Here is an 11,620-nt window from a genome sequence, read left to right as displayed (position 1 = left end):
GGGGCGCGGTACACCTGCGGTGGAGCGCCTCTGGCGACGCGGCGAAGCTTCCCGCTGAACTACGCAATAAACGCTCGATAACTTTCTCATTAGGCGCGCCTAACCGTGTGACCGTAAGCTCGTTTCTGTGCATTTTAATGCAATTCAATACAAAAACATGCGTGTAGCCAATTTACACTTGCTCGAGTCGTTACTAAGATTTAGCGGCGCGCGAGCTTTCGTTGACGCTTGCGCAGAACAAAAACGTAACTTTATTATTTAGGTTTACATCGCGAAGGCAATATTGTGCATGTATTATTATAAAAGTAGATGCATAAATTAATTCTAAATTAATACGTTTATAACTCTACGATTGATACGGTATCAAAATAAACGATATATTTTTATTATTCTAAAAATATTAAAAAATATAAGTATATAATATAAAAAAAAATCAGCAAGAACTGAAAAAAAAATTTTTTTCGCCAATTAGCTGCTTAATCTTAAAATTACATTTTTTTTTTCAGCTAAAACATTAAAACGTGCATTAAATTAAAACGTTTTACTCTTATTAGTCTTAGTTTTAATTACATATTTTTAACGCTTATAAATATATTAAAATAAAATTGCTACTACTTAATCTAATTTTAAAGAAAAAGATAAGTACGATTAAGTACGAAATTAATGCTACCGAAGTGTAATCTGAGCTGCGACAAATATGAAATTATCTACACCGTAATAAGGGGAATTGTTTTACGCTTCAAAGCCTTCTAATTAAAACCAATCTGCCCGGAGTGATACACATTAGGATATCATTCATATAATTATTATGAAATAAATGTTTACAAAGCGTTAAAGTGTGCGGTTAAGTACAATTATAAATGAAAAGAAATAAACTTTTGATAGTTGTTTCGATCGCCGAAGATCGGTTGTGCAACGGTAATTGCACCTAACTTAAGAATACTTCAAAGAAGTGCACTTTATTTCCTAGGTGCAACATTTTTAGACATTGTAGAGTTAAAAAAAAATTTCTTACATATTACACTTAACTGCCTAATATAAATTGCAGACAGCTTTATAAAAAAAATAAAAAAAATAAAGTCAATATAACAAGTTTTTGAAATTGAGTAGATTCTTTTGAAACTATGTTTATTGTTTGTACCTAACCTAACAATAAAGAAATACGCAGATTTATTGCACTGGAGAGGAATGTTTTAAAGAAATAACAACCAAAAAGAGACATTATGAAGGCTGACGTTTGGGAAACTGACAGTTACTTCCCTTTGTGTTTCCCTTTAATGTTTAAAAAAATTACCTTGTTTAACAAATCTCTGAATGGTTAGAACAGTTGGTCACATCTGTTGGTTCAATCAATTACACGTTTCAACGAAATGTAAGAATTCTAAATCGCTAATACATTCGTTTCGCCCTTTGCTTGAATGGAAATACAATTTGTCTTAGGAACACCTATGATGACTACACCGTATGACAATTGTTGCTTTTATTGAAACCTTTTTTGCTTTGCATATACTAATTTTCTTTCGTTTTGGTCGCGTAGGTATTGTGTATTTATAAAAGTATAAAGTAACCGTTTAAGTATGTAAAATATTTTGTTATTTACTACGTAACATTTACTGTGTTTTACATACATTCTGTTTTTATAAAACTATAATTACGAAAAGAATTTGCTAAAGACATTAGTGTTTGTAATCTTTTATTTGATCACTTGAGTTTTCTCCTTAGAGCTTAAAAATATTCAAGAAATTAAGGAATCAATGATTCCAACATTACAATTACTTTTTATATATAATACAATCGTAAAGACACAAGACTAAGATTCCGAAGCCAACTTGGCCAATATTTAGCGTACATAAAGGTATTTCAGTATGCGAAAGCATCTTCAAAGTCAATCTATGAGGACAGGGGAATCCACAACAATTACATTATAATGCGATAAATGCCTTTGATAGTCCAATTATTTAATTCGGTATGCGTCCCTTGTTTAAATCGGATGAATTTTACCGCGACGTAAAAGGTTAATGGATTTTTTAACATCTTTCACTAACTCGAACGAAAGTATGTTCGCGACACGCGGAATTCGGGCGAAACCCAAAGATCTCGAAACCAAAAATATTTTTCTTTTCTCGATGTCTTTCAAATAAAATTTAATTATGTAAAGTTGATGCTAAATAATGTTTGAACCTTGTTTTATAAAGAAAATCGACAAGTAACACAACGTAGGTAGACAAAAAATTGTCAAGTAAATACGCGTTATCAAAGATTACTCAAAATGATCTGAAAGATTGAGATCTGATAACTATATCAGATCTCAAGCTCTGATAACTATATCAGATCTCAATCATATTGATATAGTACCACAAGACAAGCATTAACTTTCGATTACAACAAGAAACATCAAAATCGGTATGCCCAGTTAAAAGTTATCGACGAAAAAATTGTCAAGTAAATACGCATTATCTATAGGTACATATAATAAAATGGTAGGAAAGTCAAAACTGTACATTTAATATTTTTTTTTAAAAATACTTGGGGTGTGAACTACAATCGATACCGAAGCCAAAAATATAGTTTGTAGAATTGTTGTCTGTTTGTCTGTATGTATGTCCGGGATAAACTCAAAAAGTACTGCATGGATTTACTTCAAATTTGGGACGAATATTATTAAGAAGTCGGGTCAACCTAGGGCGACATATTATCATGCTATCACCTATCGGGAACGAGCAGTGAACCTTTATTTCCTCAATAACCATGCTATATAAGCTAGCTTCACACTATAAAAATCACGCAATATAAGTAACTAAGCCGATAAACATAATTAAATGAATATAAGCAGACAAGTAGACAAGTGGGTGTCGTAAGAGGCGACTAAGGGATAACAAGATTCCACAGCCACCTTGGAACTTAAGAAGCGGACCGATGGCGGGATAACCATCCAACTGCTGGCTTTGAAATACACAGGCCGAAGACGGGCAGCAGCGTCTTCGGTGCGACAAAGCCAGTACTGCGGTCACCAACCCGCCTGCCCAGCGTGGTGACTATGGGCAAAACACATGAGTTCACGTTATTTTTGGCGTAAACTTGTGGAGGCCTATGTCCAGCAGTGGACTGTATAGGCTGTAATGATGATGATGATGAAGCAGACAAGACAATTTTAAAGCAGCGCCATTTATGAGATTTTTCTGTAGATATGAAATGTAAAGAATAAACCGGTAAATGAATGTTATTTTAAAAGGTAATAATCGTAGGTATTTTTGGTGCTGTATAGTGTTCACGCAGACGACGTCGCGGGCAGCAGCTAGTTAGATATAAACTCGAAAAGTACTTGTTAGATCCCAATTAAATTTAAATGAGACCACGTGACGCACAACCCCCTTTCGATTGAAAAAATATCATCATTATGTATAGGGATGTAAGATTTTGATATCGTTAAACTGTTTACTATTTCAACGAGTCATTCCGTAAATAAATTCTGTTCTTTCTATTTCTGTAAAGTGTGTCGAGGTTTTGTTGTATGATGTTTGAACTCGACTTTTTTGACCTTTAGAAATAGACCATTATCGATACTCTACTAATCGGCAATCGAATCAAATTGATAAATAATTTAGGTGAAATTTGTCGCGTTAGTGTCACACCATCACCGTTATTAAATTTATTTTAATTATGTACACAAAATATTTTTTCAAAGTCATATACGTATTTCGATTGTATGTATATTTGAATTTGTGTACGTGTGTAATACTCGTACTATTTAAAACATGTGATAAAATTTGCACTCTGACGACTATAAACTTATTTCGTTGCGTTAATTTTAATTCGAAAAAAGGTTCACGTGGCATTAATTTTGTAAACAACTTTATCAACATTTTTAGTGTACGTTTCTCTTTCGATTTTTCTGTAATAAATAAACTCATATGCCCAGTTTTGATAACGGTATTTATTTATTTATTTACACAACTATTTTTCACTGGAAATAGATTAAAACTTATATTTAGTAAACAAAGTGCTACTAATATATTATTTACAATGTGTTCCGAGATTTTTTTGTTTTGATATATAGTTTTAGGTGTCTAACGGATAATTTATAAAAAACTTTAAAAAGAGTGTGTGTTTAATTACTATATATTTAAGGCTTTAGCCATTTTTTAATTTTTTCAGCACTACATTTCATTTCTCAAAACTTTGTTGCATTATAATTATATATTCACCCCTTTTAGATTGTGAATTTAGAAAAAAACCCTACCTTAAATGGCACAGAATAAAATCAATATCCTCTCAAAACTTCCAACGTTTATCATTAGTGGTTAGGGTTGGCGGTGATACGGCGGGACATTATCTTTTATATATGTTTCAGTTAAAATGTATCTGTATCAGTATCAGTTTAGCCTATCGCAGTCCACTGCTGGAACTATGTCGCCACAAGTTCGCGCCAAAAATGGCGTGAACTCACGTGTTTTGCCCATAGTCACCACACTGGGCAGGCGTGTTGTTGAGGAAGACGCTGCTGCCCGTCTTTGGCCTGTGTATTTCACAGCCAGCAGTTAGATGGTTATCCCGCCATCAATCGGTTTTTAAGTTCCACGGTGGTAGTGGAATTATGTTATCCCTTAGTCGCCTCTTACGACATCCACATGAAGAGAGGGGGTGGCTATATTCTATACTGCTGTAACCACATTTTTATTTATTCATTTTTATTTTTTCTTATTCATATTCGTAATATATTCCGCTATTTCTGTGAAGAATGGTCTAAATTATAAAGATCAAGGCTATTTTATCTTCACGTAATCAGTCGCACTTTATTGGCGTCACATGATTCAAATGAAGCTCTCATTGTAATAATATAATCATATATGTATAATCTTCTTATTTGATACTACATATAAATAATTATGATTTAACTTGATCAGGGTTGTGACAAAAAGGTCCGGAGCCACAAATAATAAAGTTGTTAAAGTATTCGTTTTTTCGCGCAAATACTACTGTTTAATTATAAGTATTAATACGATATTGCGACTTTGGTTGCTTTATTTATTCTGTAACTGACAATTTTTTTTTGTGTATAATTTGAATAACTTTTTCAAAATTGTAAGATTGATAAATTATATTAGCAGGAATGAGAATATAATTTTGATTAAATTATTATCACAATATATCACAAATAGAAATATAACAGTGATCCCCTCGCAGAATTAACTGTGTTTAGCATCGACCCCTGTCTGATTAGACTTTTATGACTGTACTATATGAGTAATATTTTTAAAACTAAAACATTTATTTAACACGCTGCGTCGTACTGGTTTTATTAAAATCGAATCAGTAATACAAGATTAAAACAAAAACATTGAAAAAAAAAACTATTTCATCAACTTTATAACATTAGTACAGAATAAGGACAGTAAATAATATCAATAACTTTATACATTTAAACTATTTTATGTTCATAAATAAATACCATTTTCCCGTTTTCTGCGTTCGACAAATTTCATGCCGCTATGAGATGTAAGAGCCGACGACACGCTAGACCGTTAATGTTTTCATTATCTGACGTCGCACTCGAGGAAACTAGGGATGTTTGCTTGATTGAATTTAATTGGTTTTTAAACTAGTCCTATTAAAGTCGATTGCAAGGGCAACATTATGACGGCCTATTAAAATATACACGAATAACGTTACATACTTAATAACAGTAATGAAATATTTCTTGCTTGTTTTGATTTTATTAAGGCTTAGTAATTATACAGAAATATATGTCTCCCGCGGTTTCACTCGTCTACAAGCAAGGCTAGTTGACATTTATGATTATTACTCTCATGTACCTTGCATCGAGGTATTTTATATCCCATTTCCCTTCTGGATAGTATATATATATATTTAATGAGTGTAAAAATTATTGAAATCGTTTTAACAGTTTTAGATTGAATTAAATAAAAACAAATAAATCCTTCCTTTCTCAAATGATAATAAATATCACATATGTGATTGGAGAAGGATTGAAATCCGCGTCTCTGTTAATACAATGTGGCATGTCCTCCATCCAGCCCTTTGGACCAACGATCTGGGCAAGACCACCGGCGAAGGCTGGACTAAAATTGCGAACAGCCGTGATATTTGGTGCAGGGAAGCGTCCTGCATCTTGTCGGAGTATTACACCAAAACTATTGAATGAATTCAAATGAAGCTGTGTATGATTTGAGTTGACGTTACGAAGTAAAACACTTAATGCTTTTTGTCTTTAAATTTGGCACAGTTTCCGTAGTGGGACAGGTATATTTGTAATTCACCAACGCGTTGATTACTTTCATTTACTCATTCCATTGGAACATAAGGTATTTTTAAGATTGTTTTGCAAGCTCTACAAGGTCAAGGTCGGTTATTCCAGAAATCCCAGTCATTATAACAAATTAGTATGAAGCCCAAGGAATTGAAAACTGGAAACCATAGAAAACTTTTAACGTAGACTCGTCTTAAGTAAGCTACTTTGTTTTGTATATATGCTTAATAAAAGGGCAATCACGACCGAAGTTGTAAACTTCGGTCTATAACGTACTAAAACGTACTTTTTTCTTTGCGTAATACAGCGATAAATAAGGATACCGTTTAAATAGGTAATCGATTCTGACAGCGGCATCGTCTGACGAAACGAGTAGGTATACAATATCGCTTTAATAACCGTCTTCCCAAACTTACTTCAATAATTATCCATGTTCTTATGTGTAACAGACGTTTAAAACAATTAAGTGCCGGCAATCGAAACCATAATTCTTTTAAATTACAGTCCTGAGTCGGTGCGAGCACATAATTCAACACGTATTGTCGAACGCTCATTAACATTTTCCGTTCCCCATTACGGAAACAAGCACGGGTCGTTCCGAGCTAAGCCGCGCGAAACCAATCGTTTTTCAAGAAAAAAAAAATACAAAAGTTCCAGCCAGCTGCGCTCGAGCATCCATCCTGTCTACGTAACGTCAGCTTTAGCTTTTATCAATGCGACATATTGCTATCCTTTACTTTCGATCTAGACTTGTACTTGAGAAAAAGAGATGACATAGTGGCGCTGCTGGTTTATAATATTAAGATAATAATATAAAGGCAACCTTCCGCAAAGCGCCCGTGTTCTTTGAAAATGTTTTGTGTGGAGACGTGCCTGTTGGTTTTTATTCAGGTGTAAAAGGGCCCGGTTCGGCGAGGCGGCCGATTGTCAATAAATTATGATTGTTGTGACATAATTGTTCATCGTTTGAATCCCCAACGCGTTCATTTCATAAGTCGAAACGACCGCTAATTGCGAAATAGTGTAGTCTTTCCAAACGCTGAGCTAAAATATGATATCAAGTTTTTAATTTAATTGGTTTCGATATTAACACCGAATTGAAACCATCGTTTTGGTTTATTTAAGTGGTAATTTAATGTCTACATTGCTTTAACTTAATGCTCGTATTAATTAATTTAATATGTAAGTAGTTAAAAAGATTTAAGTTATTCGTGGCTGGCTTCTCTTACTTGATTTTGTCGAGACTAAAAATGTAAAGTTTCTTCTAACGAACACACACATACATTTTTTTTTAAATTTCACACACACATGCACGAACGCACACACAAACACAAAAGTTATTTATTAAAAGTTATTTTTTTATCGTGCCTTGTTTTTAGGGTTTTCCTAAAAAGTTTATGCATAATACCAATGTGTACTGAGTCCTTTTTTTCTTTTCCTTCTTAATAAATATTCCTTAGACATTTACAAAATGTTGTAGTTAATAAGCTAATAACAATATTATCCGAATATTAATAATCCTTTACACTCGTAGATAAAAAATTCGTCAGATTTTTTAGTGATCATTTCATACTGTGACTTGTCAGTCATTGTGATAGGAAACTTGATTTCACTTAGCGCGTCGCATCACTATCGCGGTGTTTATTGTTTACTGATAAAATACTTAAGCGGTGCGGTTAAGGTCAAGCGTTATCTTGCTCTTATCTATTACGACAAAATTTATTACGCGTATAAGCTTTTGGTGTGATAATGACTTTGTTATATTTTTTGATTTTTTTGATTTTATCTTTTAAAACAAACTACGTCTTTTCTTGTAAGGTTATTTTTTTTTCCCATGTAACGCATGAATTGCAGCATTTTTATTTCATACTAGTTGCCCGGACAGACTTCGTTCTGTCAAAAGTTAATAGTAAAAATATTTTTTTTCTCAATTTTTTTTTTGTATGAAAACCTTCCGTGGGCCTTGGTCGAGCCATTCTCGAGTTATGCGCTTTGCAACATTCCTTTTTATTTATATAGATTATAATAACGAATATCTTTAAAATATAGCTATTTTAAATATCGAATTCGCTCTCAATTGCATACTGTTGATAATAACAAAGAAAGCAGGTTAGATTTACTAGACCAATTGACTCCAGCGCCTTAACTATCCTTGAATGGAAAACTATTTACTACGAGTAAGAACATAAGTATGCTTTATACAACGTAAGAACGATTGATGAAAAGATTTTAATCAATATATGGTATATAATTTTCCATGTAGAAATGTAACCCTGGTTCACTATTAAGTTTGTAAAATTCTATATAAATAAGCTAATAAATATAATCGTGTTTGCGAATGTCATGCTTAGGTATGCAATAAGCTTCCTAACAAGACTAGGAAATGATAATATCAAGGTTTACGGCAATAAACGTTAGTTTGATTCAACTATGTCATATTACATTTATTAACTATGAATACGTTTAAATTAAAATACTAATATTTATTTTAAAAATACACTTAAATCATGTTATTGTATATTCGTGTATTTTAAACTACGTAAAAGAAAGTTGAAGTACATTTTATAGGATTCAATAAACAGTAAATATTTAGCGTATAAAAACAAATAAAATTTTAGTAAACATAAGCGTGCTGTGTGGCTACGGCACTAAAGAATTTAGCCACCCCTCTCTTCCCGTGGGTGTCGTAAGAGGCGACTAAGGGATAACAAGGTTCCACAACCATCTTGGAACTTAAGAAGCCGACCGATGGCGGGATAACCCGCCTGCCCAGCGTGGTGACTATGGGCAAAACACATGAGTTCACGTTATTTTTGACGTAAACTTGTGGAGGCCAATGTCCAGCAGTGGACTGTATAGGCTGTAATGATGATGATGATGAAACATAAGCGTAATAACCATAACCAAATCCGGTGTTAATTTATGTTTTATGTGTCTACAGAAGTTAATTAAATTTAAATCAAAGTATACTTCTCTATAGAACAAGTTGTAAAAATACGTTCTTTAAAATGTTGTTCGTCAATTATTAATAAAAACATTACTCGCCTCCTTTGCTTGTCGAATAAAAAAACAAAAATTGTATTGGCGGTGAGTTCACAGTTAAGAGCTATCTTCATTAAAACGTAATTTTTGTAACTAAACCGGCTTTGTAGTGTTTCAATGTATGTTAAAATGTAAAAAATAATTAATTTCATAATAATTGCTGTAGTAGTCGCTGCATATTCGTGTAGTTAGTTTATAGTAGGTATATAGGTATCATAAGTAATTGTATATTTTGCTTTTTTTTGTAATTATAAGACTTACAAAAGAGTGTTTTGTTAACAGGTTACCAAGTCGTACCTAATTTAAAACAGAATGATCGCCCTAATCAAATAATTTCGCTTATTTATACAAATAAAGTCTTTCACTAGCCAATGAGAGCAGTGATGTCATTTTATACTTATTCTATTTAAAACTAAACTTAATTACTGAAAAGAATGTATATTTCTCTTTAAAGTATAAAATATAATGACTAAATTATGTTAATATCATTAATAGTCATAAAACAAATGCAGCTTTGATAATAATTTTATTAGAACATCTTATACAAGCATCTGTATAAATTACAGTTGCAGTAACGCGGAAGCCGGACAAACTCTGGTTGCGGGCCCATAACATCGCAGGTACAAATGGTTTAATACTGCGAACCAGTTTTAACGGTTACCGTGGACCGTTACTGCGAAATCTGGCCTTTTCGATTCTTTGTCCGTATTTTATTAGTTGAGAAATTATTATCAGCTTTAATTATCACTTTCTTAAACACACATCGCGATAGAATGATTGATGTTAAATGAAAATAATCAATTTTGTATAAACTTTTCTATGTATTAGGTATTTGAAACTCGAATCTATGCTCGTATCCATTTAGAATTGATTAGGAATTTTAGGAGGATAACTCATATATAAATAACTCGAAGTAATTATCTTGGTATTTTCGTATAAAATATATCTTTGAGAAGTCGTTGTGTTTAAGGCGACTAAAAATGTTAAAGTTTATTTGTGTAGGTTGAAAGTATCCAAATAATTGTCCAACAGTCATATCTAATGTAAACAGGCAGGCCGACGGATGGATTGATATGTCTGGTGAGTCAGAGGCAGAGCAATAGCTCGTTGGAACAAAGCGGAATGTGTTTTTATTCCTCATTGTGGCCCACAAAGAGGTCCAACAATCGAGCATTCACTGACGACAGATTAGGGTTGATACTTATACTTTTTTATTTAAAGTTTTTATTACACAACGTCGGTATTTATTAAGTGAAGACACTTATGAGACTGTCGATTCTTAAGTGACGATTAACTCTTATCAATGGTTGAAACTTTTTAATTTACAGTCATATTAAAAATATATGTAGACCTTTAGGGGCGAGTACTATACACGACACTACTTTTTCAGGCGGCTCCACGCGAACTGTGTGTAAATACGAAATATTTAACACAATAAATTTTTATAAATCTTCCTGAAGGTTTTTTAAATATCTGTATTAAGGACTTTTATATATATGTACGTGGCAGTCATATACTAAACTTATCTAACTAAAGGTTATTATGCAAATAAGAAATCGATAATACACTTCTCGTTATAGAGTGATAACTACACTGCAATTGGTAGACACAGTAAGTTGATCGACCAATAAAATACTCGCATTTCCTTCTTATAATAATTGTCCTTGATGTACAGCCCTATTGTATTGCATTTCTATGGGATGGGTTTCGGAACGGAGCGTCACGTCTGTAGCGTTATAAAGCTCGAACGGATTCCTGAACGCTTTCAAAGCCGGTAGTGACGATGATAAAATTTTCATGTGAAAGTGTCGTAATAGTGGGTGTTAGAAATCGCGGTTACGTCGCCGCGATTGACATTCCCATCTGACCCTAGTTAAGTGCCAGTATAAAGCTGGCTTAGTGACGTTATTTATAATGTAGTTAGAATTTTGCTTCTTTGGATTTGATTAAGACAGATCAGTCTATCATTTAAAGTCCTTGCAAGTTGTTTTATTTCCTGTATGCGTTTACGAATAACCAATCAAAGCGACGTAAAAACTTATCATATACTCATCATCAGCCCACGGACGCCGCGGCTGGGCATAAGCCTCCCCTATAGCTTTCCACGACGATCGGTTCTGCGCAGCACGCATCCAGCAGCTTACCGCGACCCTGACCAGATCGTCGGTCTACCTCGTGGGGGGCCTGCCAAAACTGCGGCGCCCGGTACACGGTCGCCACTCGAGAACCTTTCCGCCCCATCGGCCATCGGTTCATCGAGCTATGTGTCCTGCCCATTGCCACTTCAGCTGTGCGACCCTTCGAGCAATG

Source organism: Melitaea cinxia, chromosome 16 (assembly GCF_905220565.1).
Source record: "Melitaea cinxia chromosome 16, ilMelCinx1.1, whole genome shotgun sequence".
Lineage (NCBI taxonomy): Eukaryota > Metazoa > Arthropoda > Insecta > Lepidoptera > Nymphalidae > Melitaea > Melitaea cinxia.
Note: the sequence above shows the minus strand (reverse complement) of the source record.